Source organism: Apodemus sylvaticus, chromosome 16, assembly GCF_947179515.1.
Source record: "Apodemus sylvaticus chromosome 16, mApoSyl1.1, whole genome shotgun sequence".
Classification (NCBI taxonomy): Eukaryota; Metazoa; Chordata; class Mammalia; order Rodentia; family Muridae; genus Apodemus; species Apodemus sylvaticus.
Window position 1 is genome coordinate 62,665,632 of NC_067487.1, and position 22,059 is coordinate 62,687,690.

Genomic DNA, 22,059 nt, shown 5'->3' on the forward strand with positions numbered 1-22,059 from the left:
ATGGCCAACATTCCTTCCTTCCTTCCTTCCTTCCTTCCTTCCTTCCTTCCTTCCTTCCTTCCTTCCTTCCTTCCTTCCCTCCCTCCCTCCTTCCCTCTTTCCTTCCTTCCTTCCTCCCTGCTTCGTTCCTTCCTTCCTTCCTTCCCTCCCTCCTTCCCTCTTTCCTTCCTTCCTTCCTCCCTGCTTCCTTCCTTCCTTCTGCCCTCTCTCCCTCCTTCTCTTCCTTCTATCTCTCTTCTTTGACAGGCTCTCTGGATAGCTCAGGGCTAGCCTGGAACTCACAGTCCTCCTGCCTCCATCTCCTCAGTACTAAGATGACAGGTTTACACTGCCACATCTGAAAACACACGGTTAAACTCCAAAACATGGGAAGAAATCTTGGCTTTGTCCTCTCCACATGGAGTTTGATCACGGCTTTTCCACTCCTGGACTTGTCATCTGCAGAGGGAAGATTTTCACAGCAAATAAATGGAGTCAGGAAAATCTAAGATGATAACCTAAAAACTGATTAATTCAGCATTATTTTCTAGTTCATTTTGAAAAGGTAATCAGTCTCTTCAGGTCAATCTTTGCCTGGCCTTATTCGCTTGTCTGAGACAGTCTGGTGTTGGTCAGTGCTGTTTCTAAAGAACTAAAGCACAACTTTAGAAATTCCTCCCAAGGGTGGCTGTCCAAGTAAAGCAAAGTTTTCTTACCTCCACTCCCAGAGCAGATGCGCCGGGGGACTCAGTGGTGAGGGAGGAGAGAGGCCTGTAGGAGATATTCTGCTGACTTGTATCTTAATGGAATGTTAAAATTTAACAGCATTCAGGAAGGAATAAAAAGGTTTTGTTGGGGTTTAACAGCAATTCTTTGGGTCTGTATTCTCAGAAAGAAGGAGCAAGAAAAATTAACAGCAGTAGGAAGCTTCCCGGAAGTACTCCATAGGCATCCCGCAGTAGGTGATATTAACTGCCCGGGAAACAGGGCGCATGCTCTGCTGAGGGCCCCTAACATCCGGTGCCCTAACTACAGTGCCCAGAGTCAGTTTTGCACAGGAAATGCTCTTGCTGTCTAGTAGTTAGTGTTGAAACAAAGTGTCCGTTGAAGGTGGCAGCTTCTACACAGGCCTTATTTCCCCTAGTGATGTTCCACTGCGGACCTTAAGAGGTTGGAGAAGACAAGAGATGTTGCTACTCAACCTCAAAGGCAAATAAATAAAATAGCTTTCCTAATTTAGAGAGGAGTCTCCTGGCATGCCCCCCCGAAGATCTGCTTTGGTGGGATTGTTTTCATTCATTCATTTATTCATCCACTCACTCACTCAGCATCCACTGCATTCCAGACCCCATACACCTACTGTGTATCCAGAAATAATAAAACAGACTCCAGTTCCTGCCCTCACCTACCTCACTGGCTTGACTGTGGGTAATGCCAATGCTAACAACTGTCATAAAGGTGCAGAGGTTATATTACATAATGCATTCAGAGATTATGAGGTCAAATGACTCTAGGGGCCAGATTAGAACTGCAAATATCCAAAGACATTAGGAATCGGTGAAGACACCATATGTCTCCAAATGCATTCAACAGTAAGAGTATTTTGATTTGGTTTGGTTTGGTTTGGTTTGGTTGTTCATTTGTTTTATGATTTGAGGCACGGTCCCGTGTATTAGTCTTAAACTCGATTTTTAGCCGAAAGTGACTTTGAACTTCTGAACCTCTTGACCCTGCATCCCAAGTGCTAAAATAACAGTCATATATGACCAAACCTGTGCTATGTGGTGCTGGGGATCCAACCCAGGGCTTTGTGCATGCTGGGAGAGTATTGCAGGTGAGCTATATCCCCATCTCCAAATACCAAGTTCTGTTGTTGATGTCATTGTTTGGAGCCTTTTGTTTGTTTGTTTGTTTGTTTAGAACAATGTACAATCTAAATTAAACACCTCTGGGCTCCAAGTGCCTCCCATGGCTGCTATCCACTTCCCAAATATCCTCGGACCAGAAAATCAAGACCCGCGAAAAACTGCATGTCTTATCCAAGGTCAAACAGGCAGGCAAAGCCAAAACAAGAACTTAGCTCTCCTGGCCCTAGCCCAGTGCTTTCTAAGTAGATGCTCCTCCCTCTGGTCAGCAACTTGAGGCATCTCAGCAAGTTACTGGTGTTTGACCTGCTCTTGATAAACAGCTCCTTCCTTCTCAGAGCAATTATTTATAAATCTCTATCATGCGCCAAACACCAAGGAAAGCTTAAGAGTATAGAAAAAGTCCAGTGCTGGAATGGGTTTAGCCTCCCAGAGCTTAAGAACAGATTGCTTCAGCAATCTAGACCTATAATTACTAAGAAACAAGACCTTGGGGCTGGAGAGATGGCTCAGCAGAAAAGAATACTGGCTGTTTTCCCAGAGGCCACACGTTCAATTCCCAGCACTCACATGGCGGCTCACAATGGTTCGTAACTCCAGGTCCTGGGGATCCAAAACTCTCACTCAGACACAGATGTAGAAAAACGCCAATGCAGAAAAACAAAAATAAACAAATCAATCAAACAAGACAATTCTTTGCCTATGTTGAGCATTTCTATGGCACTAGCTATAACTCTCCAGGCCCAGAAACATATAATGTTCAACCAAGACAAGAAATAGACATAATGTCACACTATTGATGTCATGCTCTTTAAGATTAATGTAGCCCAACAGCTGGTGTTTTAAAAGTTACAGTAAGAGCTGGAGAGATGCTCAGTGATTAAGGACACTTGCTGCTCTTGCAGAGGACATGGGTTCGGTTCCCAGCACCCACATGGCAGCCCACAACAGCCTGTACCTCAAGTTCCAGGGGATCTGACACCCTCGGGCTTCTGCATATAGGCAGGCACACACATATTCATATTTCTTAAACTTACTATAGTAACTGGGCATCTAAAAGATGTTGGGCACATACTTAGCAGAGTGGTCCTCAGTGTTGCTGTGTTGTGTGATCTCAGATGCTGAGCAGATGCAGGGACTTGTCCTATATTTGACGTCCCTCACAAAGTCCAAACAGTGTGTTACGATCAAGTGACATAACCATCCACTTACTGCTAAATATTTGTGAAATGCCTACCTGCCAGATAGAGGGCTGGCAGAGCAGAACTCGCCTGCTGTAGCATTCAAGGACCAGTGTCTATGAACTGCAGACGAGCGGCCAGGTTTCCCAGAAGTGAGGCAGAATCATGTGGAAAACAGCCGTGACTGAGTCTCCAAAGTCAGAAATCAATTCCTATCACCTGTCTCTGCGAGGAGGAGGAATGGCCACAGGGTGATCTTTGCAGATTCCTGCTCTGTGAATGGCAGCTTAGCAAGTGGCCTTCTCTGCGAGTAGGAGCTTGGCTAGTGCTCAGAATCCTGGGAAGAAGTTGACTGAATGTTGATGACTAGGCGGATGTGGTGAAACACGTGTGAATATGCATCCCTGGAAGGACATGAAGGGGACCGTGAATGCTCAGGGGAGGGTGTGTAGGTGGATAGGCTGGCCCGTTCATCCTCCTTCCTCTGTACCCACTTTTATCATTACCCAGTGTGCTCACAAACAACGTCACCATGAAGGCAAGGATGGAAGTTCTACTGTGGCTCCATATTTAGGCTTCCATTCATTAGCGCTGACCCAATGATAGCCCCTGTATTAGTTTGGGTTCTCTAGAGTCACAGAACGTATGGATAGTCTTTATATAGTTAGGGAATTTGTCAATGACTTACAGTCTATAGTCCAACTCCCCAACAATGATCAGCAGCAGCTGTGGATGGAAGTCCAAGGATCTAGCAGTTTCTCAGTCCCACGAGGCAAGCAGGCAAGGAAGAGTGAGAGAGCATCTTCCTTCTTCCAAGGTCCTTATATATCTCCAGCAGAGGGTGTGGCCCAGATTATTGGCTTGTGGGTCTCCAGCAGAGGGTGTGGCCCAGATTAAAGGTGTGCCTTTAATCCCAAATGATTTTGAACTCGGAGATCTCCTTGTCTTAGCCACTATGCTTCAAGGTCTCCATGCCAAGATCCAGGTCAGAAACTTATATCTCTGAGCCTCCAAATTAAGATCATAGGTGAGCCTTCCAATTCTAGACTGTAGTTCATTCCAGATATAGTCAAGTTGACAACCAGGAATAGCCACTACAGCCCCTGCCGAGTGCCTAACGCCCGCCCACCCTTCCTTGAGCTCCTATGTGATCACAGCTCCCAGACATTGGCCTGCTACTCGCTGATTGGACTGTTTCTGTAGCAGCACTTCCTTCTCATTAGGGTAAGCACTTACCTTTTTTGTCTTCTTTCTGATAATGTTTCTAAGTGACTGCTTGTGCTTTAGAGAGTCATTTCCACTCTGACATTCTGTACAACACTGCTTCTGACCCAGTAATTCATTGTATAGGAAATATGGCTGCAGAAATGGAGCCCTTGCCTACATTCACGAGCTTGAGTTCCCCTCTGCCGTGTTATAACAGTATCCTAGGATACGGCCATCACCCACCTGCTCAAAGCTGAGTCTCTACCCCTACATTTCAGTCAGCTCAAAGAGGCAAGAGGAACATAGATGCAGACCCCAAATCTGGACCCAGCCCTGAGAGTGACATGTCATTTCTGTTCACATTCGAGAGGTAAAAATTGTCACAGTGCTTTACCTGGTTCAAGGAAAGACTTAGAAATAAATTTTCAGGTGGTATCTACCTCCTTGTTGCACTCAGGAACGAAGGCTCTTTGAATCACTAGCTACCTCTAGTTTGTGTGTGTGTGTGTGTGTGTGTGTGTGTGTGTGTGTGTGCGCGCGCGCGCATATCTCGTGCACGTGCATATCTATCTATCTATTTACCTATCTACTTAATAAAATATGAACATGGATGAATATGAATATGTAGATAAACAGTAAGGGTTTGTGTGCACTCGATTTTGTATTCATATGTGCTTATGTGTAAGTATATGTGCAGAAGTGTATTAAAGGTACTATGTGCGTGTAGGCGCTTATAGAGACCAGTAAAAGGCATTGAGTCCCTTAAATCTGGACCTACAAGTAGTTATAAGCTGACTGGGAACCGAACCCAAGTCCTCTGCAAGAGCAGCAAGAGCTCTTAACCACTGAGCATCTCTCCAGCCCTGAGACTAGCTTTACTAGTATGAATATTATTATACATAATGTACTAATAAAGCATATAGATTATGCAGCTGCATAAATCATATCTGACATTCTATTATAGAATATTTACTGAATTAAAGCTAGTCTATATACCATGTATGTAAGTACACATGTTACATAGACATAGACTATCACATACTGTAATGTTGACAGCAAGTGCTAAAAATAACTCAAGAGAACCACTGGAAGTGAGCTGGATTATTCTGCATACCAAAGTCAGGGCAGACCTGTGCTATAAAAACTTTAATTGAATGCTTCCACATTTAAGATGCTTTGTTCCCATAAATAAATAAATAAACTACTACTGTAACAACAAACCCAGGAACTTTACCAATGAAAAATCATAATTGATCACAAGCTGTTGCCTCCTGTATCCAGTTACGCTCTGCCTTCCGATCTGAATGCCTCGGTAGTAAGAGAGATTGCGTTTGAGATTTGCATGGCTTAAATAGCCTGGAACACACCCACCCAAGACTGAATCTAAGAGAGGAGATTTGGTTCAAATGCTCCTTCTCAGCATGTCAGGAAATGTTTGCTCCAATTAAGTAATCTCATTTTAGAGTTAAGTCTGTGCCAAGAAAATAAACAATGTATCTTTCATGCACACATCCACTCTGTTGTATAAAAACTTCTATTTTCTGGGAGGCTGCTCTTGGAATTTGTACTTCTAATGAGATCAGAGCTGGAAAAATCCTGGCTTTTTAAAAACATCTAGCAGCTATGGGAAGTATAGGGAAGCCATGGGACACAGTATAATAAGCGTTCTGTGAGCAAGTAGATAGCAAGCATCTACAGATCTCACCCCCAAAGCTCCAGATCTACAGGAAAACTACATCAGGGGCAGCAGGGTGTTTCCCCTCACCCTTAAGCTAAGCAAAATTGACTTGCCTGTCACACACCACGTGCTATTATGCTTTCAACACATACAAAGAGTTTGAACTTCCAAGATCAAGTAGGAAGATCCAAATTACTGGCTGAGTGATGGATGGCTCTGCGGAAGGCTGGATGCCCCGCCTTGGGAGATGCAGGGCTGGAGTAGGGGTAGCCCTGTGCTACCTCTCACTATCCCAACACCCTCACTGAGCTCGAGCAACGCCAATGTCTCCCCTTCGGAAGACCAGCGATGTTGTTTGCCCAGAAGGTTGCTTGCCCAGACTCTCAGACAGTTGGACACTTGGCTCACAGCTGCTGGTGCTGTTTGGGGAGATTTAGTGAGTGTGTCCTTGATAGGGGAAGTATGTCACTGAGGCCTGGCTCTGAGTATTTAAGATCAGACCCTGTTTCCAGTTTGCTCTCTCTGCTTTGGATCTGGAGATCAAGATGTGAGCTCTCTGTTTCCTGCTCAGTTAGCTGCCGTGTCTTTCTGTCATCATGGACTCTGACTCTCTGGGACTCTAAACCAAAATAAACTCTTATCATCTGTAAGCTGCTTCTGGTTATGGTGTTTTAATACTGTAACAAAACAGTGCCTTAGTCTTCTCTCCCACCAGCTGTTACAGGTGCCATCTACCCACAATCCCTCTGTTGTCCCACAGACCCAGCTCCGACATCCATCACTCCGGCCTTAAAGCTTCCTTAAAGTTTAATTGGTCGGTTTTATTTCTTGCTGTTTTCCCTACTGGTGGGACTCTCAAAAGCAAAACATTTTACTAACATTTTTTCTTACCTCCCTATTCCCTAAGACAAATCTAAACACGGATGTGTGCATGACATGTGTTTTTGAACTGAATAAACGACTGTGAGGGTGGTGTATGGGAACTTACAGTTAGCCCACTTGAGGCTTCCTTTAGGTAAGGGAAGGTAAAGTCTCTCAGTTGGTTGGAGATGGAGGGGTGAGAAACTACTCAGTTTTCTTTCACCATGTCCCCGAAACCTGGATCTGGCTGAACTAAAATGTGCAGTTGGCTCTCAGCTGCCAAGAGTGTATTGATTTTCCTTGATTGCTGCTGGGATACACCAGAAACATTTGCTACAGACTGGGAATGACAGACTGTCCCACACTAAGGGCCACAGTGGTTCTCTCCTTTCAGGGCATATCCCAGGACAAGATTTGTGGTGAGTAGCAACTCAGAAGAAATGTCTCCTGCTCTGCACAGGTTTTCATGCCTCCAGACTGAGTTGGTTTTACTCTGCCCAGATTTATTGAGTACAGTTTAGTTTAAAAAAATAAAAAAATAAAAAACAATGGGAGAAAGCCCAAGGTTTCAACCATAGCATATACACTATTCCATCATTCCCACAACTGTTCCATGGCCTCTCTAGGCAGTGACCAAGGCAATGAGCAAAGAACACTGTGATCAGAATCAGGAAGGCTGTGCATGAGTCTTGGCTTTGCCACCATTTGTGTGACCTGCCTTCCCCTTCATCATCTTGTCTCAGGCCTATTTTGTCACCTTTAACAAGGACTTTGCACTTCCCATCACTCTTGCATGTGCTGCTAAGTTTCGAAGGAAACACTTGCCACAGAATCTTTTCTCGAAGGTGCAAGCAGCACCCCGACAGCTTTCCCCACACTACTTCCCTGTGAGCACACTCCTGTGGGTTCACTGGACTTCTAACTGGTCTTTAAGCTCCTCCATGTACCCCAACACCTTATACATACAGACCACTCAACTTAGTACCTCCATGGTACATGGAACCCCTGACAAAGTATAACAGAGACAAAAGTTCTCGAGATGGTTGTCTCCTAACCTACTAAGAAGCCATCAGAAACCCCAGATGGAGGAACATTTTACTGCCTGTCTGGATAAGATAAGTTGTCAAGATAGCCAATGGCATGGAAATAAACTAAGACAAAAGACTAGAGACTGAAGAGCAGTGACAAAGAACAGCATGGCAGTTACTTGAACTGGACCCAGGAACAGAGAAGGGGCATTACTTGGAAAATTGGATAACACTGGAAAAACTACTTTTCCAATGGCGGATCCTGGAAAAGCCAGTAGAGTACTGGAGAGAGAGATCAGCAGATAAGAGCACAGGTAGTTTTTCTAGAGGACCAGGGTTCAATTCCCAGTACACAGAACACAGCTCACAACCATCTGGAACTCCATCCGAAACCCCAGTAAACCTCTGTCTTCCCCTGGCATTCTAAATCACCAGGTACACACGCAAGGTGCACAGACAGACAGACAAAACACCCATACATACAAAATAACAAAGTAAAAATCATTTCAAAAAACGAAAAGGGTTATAAGGTGTAATTTATAAAACTGAGCCTATATTGGTTTCTTTGTTTCGACAAATGTACCATGAAATGTAAAATGTTAAGAAGGGGGTGGGGCGGGTAGGCTGATGAAGTAATCAAACACAGTAATCCCAGCACTTGGGAGACCGAGGCAGGAGGATCTGAGCTCAGGGTGATTCTTTATCCTGGTGAGTTCAAGGTCAGTTGTGTGAGACCTTGTCTTAAAATAACCAAAAACAAACAAACAAACAAATGAAAACCCTCTTTAAGTCAGGGTGTATGTTGTGTCCTCTATAATAAATAGTCTTAAAAGTCACTGTGTATCTAAACTTACTTCATTTTTTTCTTTTGAAATTATTTATTTATTTATTGAGAATTTCATATATTTTAATCATATTCTTTCCTTTCCCCTAACTTCTCATGTTCTCTCTCTCCCTCTCTGTCTCTCCTTCTCTCTCTCTCCCTCCCTCCCTCACCCTCCCTCTCCCTCCCTTCTTCCCTCCCTCCCTCCTTACCTCTTCCCTCTCCCTCCCTCCCCTCTCCCCCTCTCCCCTTCTCTCTCTCAAAATACATACACAGAAAAAAAACCACACACACACACACACAACACACACACACACACACACACACACACACACACACAGAGAGAGAGAGAGAGAGAGAGAGAGAGAAACCCATAAAATATCTGCTTCCCCTTCAAGCTTCATCCAAATGCATCCTGCACGACAGCCAGTTGAGGTGTAGCTTCCAGACTTCCTTGTGTGCCCTCCATTAGCATCCACAGGTCAGAGTTGTTTACTCTCCCAACCACTCCGTCCCCACCCACAGATGTTAGCAACTCAGAGGTGAGAAGGATTTTTTTTCTTAATCTATAGGGTCTGGTGGAGTTTCTGGCACCTGATAAATATCTTGAACTGTTTCTGAATAAGTGGATGGATAAATTGTAGCAGCCCATGCTGTCAAGTATGGAATCGGTACAGCATGTTCAGTCTATCCAGGCTTAGCTAGAGAAGACATTTCCCCCGAAGAAAATTTATTCTGTGGGCTAAAGCAATGTCTGTTACTAAAAGCACTGCCGTATATTTGAAAAACACATTTCATTCGAGACGTCTAAAGCTATTTAGAAATCACAGTTTGTAAATCCCCACACCCCATCCCCCTTACATAAAATATTCTTGATATATTGGTTGATATACTAAACCAACTGTGCATGCCACAGGGGATTTGGGAATACCTAATTAGGGACATGGTGCTCTGCTCACCTTGTCCTGCCGCTGAAACTGGTGAGCATTGGGCTCAGGAGGAAAAGAATCAAGGCATTTTGATAGCTGAGGATTGTTAAGAGATCTGGGGCATCAGTACTGTAGGCTTCGTTGAGAAAACCGAGGTGAAAATTAGGGATTAAATTAGATACCAGAAGCCAACCAGGGTGTCAGTGTTAGGAGAGACAGTGGCAGAAGCTGCCTAGTCAGGGGTGTGAGGAAGCCAGTTCCGGCGTGGGTCAGTCCAGTTCCAGTGTGGGTCAGTCCAGTTCCGGCGTGGGTCAGTCCAGTTCCAGTGTGGGTCAGTCCAGTTCCGGCGTGGGTCAGTCCAGTTCCGGCGTGGGTCAGTCCAGTTCCGGCGTGGTCGTCATTCATTATCCTGGCCTGTGGGTCCCTAGGAAGCAGAGCTAAGGGCTGAGTTTGCATGGGGACCTGTGGTTAAGAAGATTCAGCCTCTCCAAGCGGCTCCAGGTCAACGGCTCTGGCCCTCCTTCTTCTCTGCCCTTGTGACCAATGTGTAGATCATTTGAAAGAGATCCCTGGGGTGAGTCCTGTGTTGCTTTCACAACAGACAAAACCCAAGGTAACTTAAAGACATAGTCCCAGTATCGGTGCCTTGACCACCAATAACCTGGGTCAAGGTCACTGTACATCATGTTTAACACAAACTGACTTTGTCTTCTCAGAAGTTCTCCCCCGTGAGCAGATTTCCAGACTCTACACTCCATGAAAGAAATAGACTTGGACAAACCAATAAACAAAAAAACGGAAAGGCTCTTTTAGCGGTGCAATGGTGGCACACGCCTTTAATCCTAGTTCTTGGGAGGCAGAGGCAGGTGGATTTCTGAGTTCGAGGCCAACCTGGACTACAGAGTGAGTTCCAGGACTGCCAGGGCTACACAGGGAAACCCTGTCTCGAAAAAACAAAACAAAAAACAAAAACAGACTTGGAAGCTGGTGACCCAGTTTTGCTTCTAACTGGTCACCTGACCACCACAGACTGCTTAGGCCCAGTTTCTAAATCTATAGACTTCAAGTGAAGCTGGGTGTGGTACTACATGCCTCCAAAGCCAACACTTGGAAGGCTGGGGCAGGGGACCTTATGTTCACGATTCCCAAACAAAATCACATGTCTTTGAGCTCCGGCATGCGATGCTATTGGACACTACCAAGACAAATGTCTTCAAAGAGTGTCCTTGTATTATTCCCACCCTCTCATTCTACTTGACCTTCACATGGCGAATATCTGATACTTCACCCTTCCACACCCTCACCAGTTACTTAAGAAAATCCCGGAGGACTGGAGAGATGGCTCAGCGGTTAAGAGCACTGACTGTTCTTCCAGAGGTCCTAATTCTAGAGGTTCAATTCCCAGTAACCACGTGGTAGCCTACAACCATCTGTAATGAATTCTAATGCCCCGACCTGATGTGTCTGAGGACAGTGACTGTGTGTACCATAAAATAAAATCTAAAACGGTAACAAGCATAAAACAAAAAGAAAGGGAAAATCCAGAATATCTCTCTTATAGAAGAGCATGAGCCACATTCTCCCCACATCATCTCCCCTTGCCTGTGATATCCCGGCCGTATCCTCAAACATGAGCAGGACATCGGAAAGGTGTAGGATGTGTTTCGCTCTTCGAATATGGTAGCACATTTGTTTGTTCCAGATAACCTTTACTTTTTGAATCAGCTAATAGCAATCTAGCTATTCACCTCTGGCTTGAACAAAGGAAATTACAAGTTAAATATTTCTTACAGGGAGAAATGTATCTGGGGAACTCCCTGGATCTTTCTGGTCCCCCAGAATTTCAGTGTGCTATGTATGGATGGAGTTGTGAACTTACTGTCTTAGTTAGGGTTTTACTGCTGTGAACAGACACCATGGCCAAGGCAAGTCTTATAAAGGACAGCATTTAATTGGGGCTGGCTTATGGGTTCAGAGGTTTGATCCACTATCATCAAGGTGGGAGCATGGCAGCGTTCAGTCAGTCATCGTGCAGGAGGAGCTGAAAGTTCTGCATCTTCATCTGAAGGCTGCTAGCAGAATACTGGCTTCCAGGCATCTAGGGTGAGGGTCTTAAACCCACACCCACAGTGAAACACCTACTCCAACAAGGTCATGCCTCATAATAATGCCATTCCCTGGGCCAAGCATATATAAGCCATCACACTTACATATATATATATATATATATATATATATATATATGTAAATATATAAATTAAACTATTTTGTCATGCAGTTATGCAAAGTGTGCTGAGTCACGGTGGTTAAAATCAGACCTTCTATACCCACCTTAAGGTTAAAATCAACTGTGTAATATGCCTTGCTCCATCTACAATCCACTAAAAATGTGAGTCCTGACAGTACTGTGCCCGAAGACACAGTGTACTGAGAATGCACCTTGGGATGATTAAGCTCTATGTGGCTTCCCTTTGGAAACCATAGGCAACCGCATGGTTCAGTTCTGGCTTGTAATATCACTTGCTGTGTAGCTGATACGGGCCTAGGTTATTTTTCTGACTTTGCAAGAACAAACACCATTATTAAAATTACTCCATTTTCCCTGGGATAGCAGCGGTCAGCAACAGAGCAGAACAGTGAAAGTTCAGCTTGCTCCTCTGCTTAGAGATCCTGACCACAGGGCTCTTTGGATGAGAGGATGATGGGTAAATGCCAACATTCCCAGACCTCAGGACCAGGAACTCAATATGACAGCCCATGGTTTTTTTTTTTTAGACATGTCCAAATTTAAAAAAAAAAAAAAAAAAAACAAAAAAAAAAACAGTGTGAGGTCTGCTTCAAATCCAGTTATGTCCAGAAGTTTCTTCCAAATGCTTTATTTGGCTCATTTATAATGCTGTAAAAGTTTCTTTTCAGTATGTGTGGGAAGGCATTTCTCCTTGGTTAGACCCTTTAAACTTGATCGCAGTTGAAGTTTTGACCTAGAGAATCCAGACTCTGTTCTTAGCTCTGCTTCTGTGGGCAAGTCCTTTATTCTCCTAGGACCTTATTTTTCTAACCTAAAAGCACAAAGTGTGGACTAATACACAGTCACAGAACTCTCACAGTCACAGAACTCTCACATAATGTGACATAATATGCAGGTCCAGGACCAAATAAAATCATGAGACCTAACTGAAAGAAAATATTAAGAATTTTATGACAGCAACAACAGTTTCCAGGCATGGAGATACCGTCTGAGTTCCGTGCCCTGCTCAGCAGCACAGGTCACAAGTATGGCTGATTGACACACCTTGTCTATTACCAGCAGACTTGGCTTTGCTCCCACATAGCCAGTTCTTGTCATGTAAAAATCAAACACAAACCAAAGCGTATCCTAGAGCTCCGTTTTCTGGTTAGAATCTCTCCCTTTCCCTTCCCTGGCCCTTTGACCACAGGCTGTGCCTTCTCCCTTCCCAACTTGTATTCTCTAAGATGGATTTCTTCTTTCCTGTCTAAAACATTCCCAATGACCTCTGTTTTAAGCTTTCTCTAAATCTCCATATGTTAGATAATTGTGCCCTAAGGAATTGCTTCCAGAGTGGTCCAAACACAAAAGAAAAACACACAGCCAACTCTTTCTCTAGAGGAGAGCAAACATTTCCTTAAACCCAAGTGTCTCAAGAGGAAAACTGACAGAATAAACCTTTCACCCAGAGAGTCCATTCCACGACTCGCTTGTGCAGAATCCTGTTTGCCTTTTTACAGCCTGATTTATCTACTGTTTGCCAATAAAAGCAGTCATGGTCTTTGATTTAGGTTTTTCCACATTGGAAAAGTGGCCAGAGAAAATGACTCAGTTGAGTGTTTTATTAGCATAAAAAAAAATGTGCATGCAACACCGTGAGCTCACGGCCCTTTCTCTATGGAGGTATGCAATTTTGTGGCACCCCTATGAAAAAGTAGGGGGTCGAAGTTCAATGCCAACAAATTGATGGCTTTCTAGATGTCAGGTTCTCTAAAAGGTGAACAATCAAAACAGAACTTTACTAGTTATACCTTAGCAATTACAAAGTGGTTACCCCCCTCCCCCACAAAAAAAAAGAGAAGTGCTCTTAGTATGCCTTATAAGGAATTTCATCTATGAATTCTCATCCAGGTCTAATTATATAATAGATAAACTTCCTGTATAAAAATATCAGCATCACTTCAAAATAGTGGAAAATCAAACTTGTTCTTGAAACTATTCAAATTTTAGAAGGAAAGATTAACTACAAATGTATTCACAACTAACAACACAATGACAAAACAAATTTATGGTCAGTTATAAAAATCTGAAGCATTCTGTTCATTATTAGTAACAAGTATATTTACTTTTATAATCTCAAAAATTAAAATACCATCTAATCTACACACCTTGTCTATTACCAAAAGGCTAATATTTAAAAACATGCATGTTCTAGTTATATTTTGTATATATATGCTGGAGTGGGACTCAACACCTCATGCATGCTAAGCAGACACTGAATGTATGTACAGGCCACATATTATAAACTTTTAGGGACATTTTAAGAAAAGGATGTTATAAATAATAACAAACCACTTACCTATTTTAGGACAATTGTAAATAGTTCAATACCCACATTCTTTAAAAGGTAAGCAAACAATAGCCAAAGTGGTGGTGCAAGCCTTTAATTCCAACACTCTGGAGTCAGAGGCAAGCAGATCTTTGAGTTCAAGGCCAGCCTGATCTACAAAATGTGTTCCAAGACAGCCAAGGCTACACCAAGAAACCCTGTCTTGGGAAAAAACAAATCTAAAAAAAAAATTCTATGAAAACAGGTTTATAAAACAATAGACGCTGACTTTGAGAACTTAATGACCTCTCTGCCTGAATCTACAGCGGCGGCGGTAGCCTGGTCTACAGAGTGAGTTCCAGGACAGCCAGGGCTACACAGAGAAACCCTGTCTTGGAAAAAAAAAAGAGAGAGAGAGAGAGAGAAAGAGAGAGAGAAAGAAAGAAAGAAAGGAAAGAAAGAAAGAAAGAAAGAAAGAAAGAAAGAAAGAAAGAAAGAAAGAAAGAAAGAAAGAAAGAAAGAAAGAAAGAAAGAAAGAAAGACAAAAGAAAAAAAAAGAAACACGTTCTCTCACGGCTCTGGAAGCTGCACACCTCGAATGAAGCTGTCAGCAGTGGTAAAACCTTTCCTTGTCTCTTTGTCATTTCCTGTGTCCACCAGCACTCTCAGTCCATAGATCCATCTCTCAGACCTCAGCTCAGCTGTCGCATGGCCTTTTCCCTGTGCCTCTCCAGCCGTCTTAGGCCAGGAGCAGAACCACTCCAGTATGACTTCCTCTCAACTAGGTACTGTGAAATGGCATCCTCCGAGCATGCCAAGGCCGCTGCCATCTTAAAACTGTGCGCTCCTGTGTGGAACTCCCCCCCCCACTACATTCCCTGATGGAAGGGGAGGGGTAAGGTCATCAAACCCACACCTGAGATTACAGCCACGTGTTCCCTCATGCCTCCCTCCAGCTGGATAATGTGATCTCAGGCTGCTAAGGAACATAGAGGTTAAAGGCCCACACAGCTCTGGAGAAGTCACCACCCAGGCAACTGGGGTTTTCCAGTACGGAATCCCTTGGGGGGGGAGGGGGGTCACCCATATTCCCTGTAAGGAACCCTTCACCTATGTACCTGTAGGTAAGATCAGCAACCTAATTGGCTTACCATCTGGACTGGAACTCTTTTCCGTGGTATGTCATTGGGGCCTTACTCAAGGTAAATTTGCATCTGCGCTCATCTTCCCCCAGGAAAAGTTCTGCAACACAGAGTCTACCACCAATGACCTCCTTCCACGTGGTGCCATTTTATAAGGTTCTGAGAAGAATGTGAATTTGAAGGCATCAGTCTGTGATCGTATTAAAGCTAGTATGCACTCCCAACAGACAAAGAGTTCTCCTAAGGTAAAATGAAATAGAAAGAAACATGGGATAGTCGAGGGAAGGGAAGCTCAGTAAATCCCTTTAGGGCCCAATCCATCCCATCTCCGTCAAGGTGATCAAAGTGGGATCTAAGAATGGATCTCCTCCATTCACCTTGGAGGGCGAAAGCTCATTAAAATGGAGAAATCTGGGCTAGACTCCAGGCGCGCTGGGTCTGAACGGCTAAGCCAGGAACCTCCATTTTAAAGAAGCATGGGGAGAGTTTGTACACGTGGAAATTTGAGAAGCAGTGATCTACAGTGTCAGACAGGCCTGCCTTACAGTTCCCTACGGAGCCTCGCAAATCCATCCCTCATTTTCCCTTCTTTTCAGGTGAAATTGAGAACAGCTGGTCAACAAATTTTCTCATATTTGAGCATTTTATATAGGTATTCCACATTTCTTTTCTCCCTGTAGACCAAACCATATAAATTCAACTAATGTTAATTCTTTAGTCCCAATAGGATATATTTTCTAATCATTAAATCATTTACAAACTTGGTTAAATGCTTTTCATCTCCAAGACCATAGGCAAACCTTTGGTCATGATCAAGGAGTATCCCAGTCTCACATTTCAAGTTAGAAAAGCCTGAGTCCTAAAGAAGCCACACTAAAGCCATCTGTATTAAAATGTTCCAGAGAACAAGATCAGTAGCACACAGACTTGGAAGTCCCACCGTCTGAGGCTGGAAGGCCAGAGAAGCTGGTAAGATGGACTCCAGTCTCAGACTGAAGAACCAGGAATGGACCTGCAGGTGCTATAAAGACCAGTCCAAGGGCCGAAAAATACCACCACCACCCCCAGCTCATGAATGCAGGCGAGAAAGGGTACATTCCTCCTTCCACCTGCTGCTGTAGTCGGGCCCCCAATACAGAGGATGAGGCCCACCAATTCAAATATTAATCTCATCCAGTAACATCCTCAAAGATGCACCCCAAAACATCCTTAATCTGACCCCCCTCAGGTCAGTTAAGTCTATATGGAATTAGCCTCAACACCTTTCTCATCGAGGTTCCCTAAGGCCCTGACAGAAGCATACATTCATCGGTGAGGACAGCTTTGCAGACAGTGGCTGCCTCTCCTTACTCCTGTAGGCTTTGGGGTTTTTTTTATTTATTTTTAATAAGGGGTTTAAATGTTTTAATGCCTCTTTCAGCCCACCATCTATCAGAGGTTGTGGAAAAGAAATGTTAATAGAGCAAAGGAGGATGTGGACCTGTATGTATGTGTGTGTGTGTGTGTGTGTGTGTGTGTGTGTGTACATACATATATACATACATATATATAACATATAATATTATATAATTAATTGTATAAATCATTATATATAAATATATATCTATAAATTATTATATTTATATATAATATTACTGCAATATAAATATATATAAATATAAAATTTATACAATTAATTATATAATATCACAATATATTAATTTATAAATATATGAATATATCCATATATGTTTACTACAATATATATTGCAGTAAATCTAATCTATGTTGCTAGGATATTCAGTCACGTCAGTAGCGGCAGCTTTATGAATCAGACTTTATGTCAGGACTTGTAAACACCACTCACAAATCTGCAATGGCAGGTTGATCTAGAAGAAACTGCAAGGCTTTGCCAATTGGCCCCGAGTCCATGGAAGCAGCATGAAGCTGACAGAACACCATCAGAAGTTTTGTTTTGTGCATTTCTCTCTCTGAAGTCATGACAAAGATGGCCCACAAAGAATGGTAAGGCGTATCGATACCACCCAGTGTCATCAGCAAAGACCAGCATCAGCAAAGACCAGCATCAGCAAAGCCCAAGGGTGATCAGTGAAGACTGGTAAGGTGTACCAATACCATCTAGTGTTGTCTAGTGCCCGTTGGATTATACTTATATCCTTTCTAAACATCATATGTTCTCTTAAGCATCTGTTCTAACAAAATATCGTATGTCCTTTTCCTTAGCTGCCTTTAGAAAAACACCACGCGTCTGTTTTTAGCAAAACATCCTCTCATGTGTCTGCTTCAACAAAAACATCTTCTTGTAAGACTGCTTCTAGAAAAACATCACGTGATAAAACTGAGTCTCCAAAGAAACCGAAACTTTTCACTTTGGCCTCCTTCCTTCCTGGCTGCCCTTATAAGTGTTAAATGTTTTCAGTGAGGAGACTAAGAAGCCCCTTCTGAACTGTAGTACCACCCCTGCTGAACTACAGAAGGACTTGAAGGAGATAAAATGGGGAGCGCATGCTTACAGGTAAGCCAGAGCTAGTTTTCATCTGAACTTAAGCTCTGACAAGTCTGAGGACCAGCAGGACCTTCTGAGGAAATTTAAAACCTCAGGGAGTGAGGCCTATACCAGGCATCACACCTCCAGAGCCAGAGGCTCCTAGGAGCCTGCTGCTGCTGCTGCCTGTTTCTTCCGTTACTTTTGTTCTCTCAATACATAAGAAGAATATCATGCTAACCACTCACATGTGGGTATGCAGTCATCATACATGCCCGACAGCATCTTTTGAGTATTCACAGTCTAACTGCAGAAGTAACCATAATAAATAAAACCAATTATAACGTACTATGAATGAGAGAATTCCTGAACAGGAGAAGGTTTAGGATCAGGTGGGAAAGGACAGAACTAGAAAAGTCCTGTTTAAGTCTAGCAACACTGATCAAGTGAATATAAACGATGCAAGGAAGCCACTGTGTGTGCAAGTGCAAGGGAAGGGAGCCAAGAGTGTCCCTAGGTTGCCCGGACTAGCGCCATCTTGTTTTTCTAACAGATTGATAAGTGCTAGAAACAGGGAGGAAGCTATTAACTCAGTCCCAGGTTGGTTTCTCTGTATTTTGCAACCACAGTGTGTGGTGTCTTCCACAACAGGGTTTATCAACTAATTCTGGTAGATAAATAAGAATATCAATAGTCTTACTGTTTTAGGGGACTCAGAGGCCTCTCTGGGAATTGTTCAAGAATTCACAGCTTTTAGGAACAGCATTGCCTAGCCTGGCAGAATATCTATCTTCTAATGCTTTTTTAAAGCTACATATTTTTTTTGTTTTTGGTTTTTTGGTTTTTGTTTTTTTTTTTGTTTGTTTGTTTTTGTTTTTGTTTTTTTGATTTTTGGTTTTTTTCGAGACAGGGTTTCTCTGTATAGCCCTGGCTGTCCTGGAACTCATTCTGTAGACCAGGCTGGCCTCGAACTCAGAAATCCGCCTGCCTCTGCCTCCCAGAGTGCTGGGATTACAGGCATGCCCCACCACCGCCCAGCTAAAGCTACATTTTTAAGAGCAGATTTCCATGTGGATTTTTAAATTTTATTTATTTTCATTTTATGTCAATCAGTGTTTTGCCAACATGTATGTCTGTGTGAGGATGTCAGATCCCCTGGAACTGGAGTTACAGACTGTTGGGGCCTGCCTTGTGTGTGCTGGGAATCGAACCAGGGTCCTCTGGAAGAACAGCCAGCTCTTAACTGCTGAGTTATCTCTCTATCCCTTCACATGGCTTTTCCATAGACCCTTTGTTTCTGCCTCTCTGGCCCCTCATCTTCCCATCTCCCCACCACATCCCAGCTTAGAACTTTTCCCATCTAGTGCCCCCTTCTCTACTGTCACCTATAGCCTGATATCCCCTTCGCATTAAGGCATCCCCCAGTAAAGGGTTTTTTTTTCTTTTATTTCAAGAAAAACTTGAATATGTAGGCATGTTTATTAATATTTGTATTTGAAATTATTCCTTATTGTATATTATGATTCATAAAGTCCCACTGTTTTATATGAAAAAAAAATAAATGCAGAATGTTTTCTGCATTTGTTGAACTATTGACTTGCTTAGAAGGAGGGACTGAAGTCCTGGATGTGGACGTGGACTGTTTGGCCTGAGCATGGCTATGTCAGGCACCCCAAAGCCTCAAACCCACAGGGAAAATGCAAAGCCCTCCTCAGTCTCTGCTCAGGAAACTGGCCAACCTTCCTTCCTGGTCGGAGTGAGACACTGTGCAGAAAATGTCCACCGGAACTTTCTCTATCCCATAAGTTTCAAGCCGGGAAGACTGCTCCTCTACAGTAGCCACTCCTACCGAGGTTAAAAAAGCCCACCTCCTGATTCAGCTATGGGCAAGAACCCTGCCTCTCTAGGTGTGGAGAAAGAGGAACACTCCTCCACTGCTGGTGGGGTTGCAAATTGGTACAACCACTCTGGAAAGCAGTCTGGCGGTTCCTCTGAAAACTGGGCACCTCACTTCCAGAAGATCCTGCTATACCACTTCTGGGCATATACCCAGAGGATTCCCCACCATGTAATAAGGATACATGCTCTACTATGTTCATAGCAGTCCTATTTATAATTGCCAGATGCTGGAAAGAACCCAGCTATCCCTCAACAGAAGAGTGAATGCAAAAAATGTGGTATATCTACACAATGGAGTACTATTCAGCCATTAGAAACAATGAATTCATGAAATTCTTAGGCAAATGGATGGAGCTAGAGAACATCATATTAAGTGAGGTAACCCTGACTCAAAAGGTGAATCATGGTATGCACTCACTAATAAGTGGATATTAACCTAGAAACCTGGAATACCCAAAACATAATCTACACATCAAATGAGGAACAAGAAGAAAGGAAGAGTGGCCCCTTGTTCTGGAAAGACTCAGTGAAGCAGTATTCGGCAAAACCAGAACGGGGAAGTGGGAAGGGGTGGGTGGGAGGACAGGGGGAGAGAAGGGGGCTTAGGGGACTGTCGGGGAATGGGGGGCTAGAAAAGGGGAAATCATTTGAAATGTAAATAAAAATATATATCGAATAAAAAAAAGAAAAAAAAGAACCCCGCCTCTCTGTTCACCAGTATATAATAAACACGCTGAGTTTCCGGGCAGCCATGGCCTCTCTGTAAGAGAGTCCAGTCCACCCAACCCCAGCTTCTCTGTCGCCTATGCGTATTCGCTTTCTCCTCATTCCCTTGCCACCGTAGACATATTCAAACCAGAGCCATGCTGGGAACAGCAGGCGCGGTTTGAACAAAGATCAAATGATGGTGTCCTAAATAAAGTAGGAAGCATCTTATGGAAAAGATGCACGAGGGTAGCACAGCAGAGCTTGCTTCTAATGTGTTGCTCTGCCATCGTGATAAATGTTGCCCTCGCCACTGTGCCACGTCACAAGAAAAAGAGAGTGTCAAGAACGGCATGTGTTCAGAGGGGTCACACTTACCCCCACTTACCCCCGATTGGCCAACTCTTGGTCACTTAGCCAAACCTACCTGCAAAAGATCCTGGGAAGGGTAGACTTTCGAAGTAACCTTAAGCTCAGCTAATAGATTCTGCTATTAAAAGGAAGCATGGAGCAATAGATATGCAGCAAATAACAGTCTCAGTCCTAATGGGAACTTAATGAGAAAGCCTTTTATAAAATTGTTTTGGAAAAAAAAAATCCCAGATTTTTAAATATTGTGTTATTCAGAACTACCGTTTATTTGTAAAAGGGAAACATACAAGAAAATACTAAGACCATTCTCCAAAACTACAGTTTAGACTCTGGGTTTTGAACTAGTAAACACGCCTGGAAAACGTTGATGAACTGTGTGGGCAAATTACTTGTCAAACCTTCAAACTGAGCTATTTCTTTCCCTGGAATTATCATACTCAGACCCCAGCCGCCACTGCCCTGGCTAGCCTCTGAGAGGACCGGTTCTTGATTCAGCGCATGCGCAAGTACCCACAATTGCTTTAGCTTCCATTTGTGCAGTAAATCTAAAAAACTGCATAAGAAAATTCAGCAGAACTGAAGGACAATAGAGAAAGCAGCCGCACCACTGGCAGTCAGGTCTCCGTGCGCCGTGTCCCCATGTTGGCGACAGAATTCTGAGCTTGTGTTGACAGCAGTAAGATGAGTGTAGCCGCGCAATGTCCTCCTTGCCAGGTGGCTTCTGGCCACAGCTTGTTTTGCCAACCTCTGGCAGTATGGCCTGCATAGTTCTGCCTCTAAATTAAGAGCAGACTTTCAACTACCAAATTGGGGTTCCAACAGCTAACCCAAAGATAATAGAATCCTAAATCAGGAACTGGCTGTTCTTCCGGCTTGCTCCCACACCGAGCCGGTACAGTAACTGTCACCAGCTGAAGCTCAGCACGGTGTGTCTTAGGTCAAAATCCAAAGTGTGGGGCTGGAGACACGACAGAGTGCACACTCCTCTTCCAGAGTACCAGAGTGCAGTCTCAGCACAAATCAGGTAGCTCACAACCAACTGTAACTCCAGCTCTGGGAGACGCAGTGCACTCCTCTGGACACATACACACACACCCCGAACACATACATACACGTGTGTGAATGCACTCATACATTTTAAAACCTTTTTTTTAAAAAAAAAAATCCAAAGTTTTTCATTATTCTCATGATTTGAGCAATCCAAAACTTCCCCCACTTGATGCTAATTTGGCCACTGAAGGCCATTCTTGTGAAAGCTACAGATCTGAGAGGAAAAGCTTCCCCAGTGGAAGTGGTACAGCTCTGAGGGGGGAAGGCATCCTGGTGACTGGGAACCAAGGAATACCACAA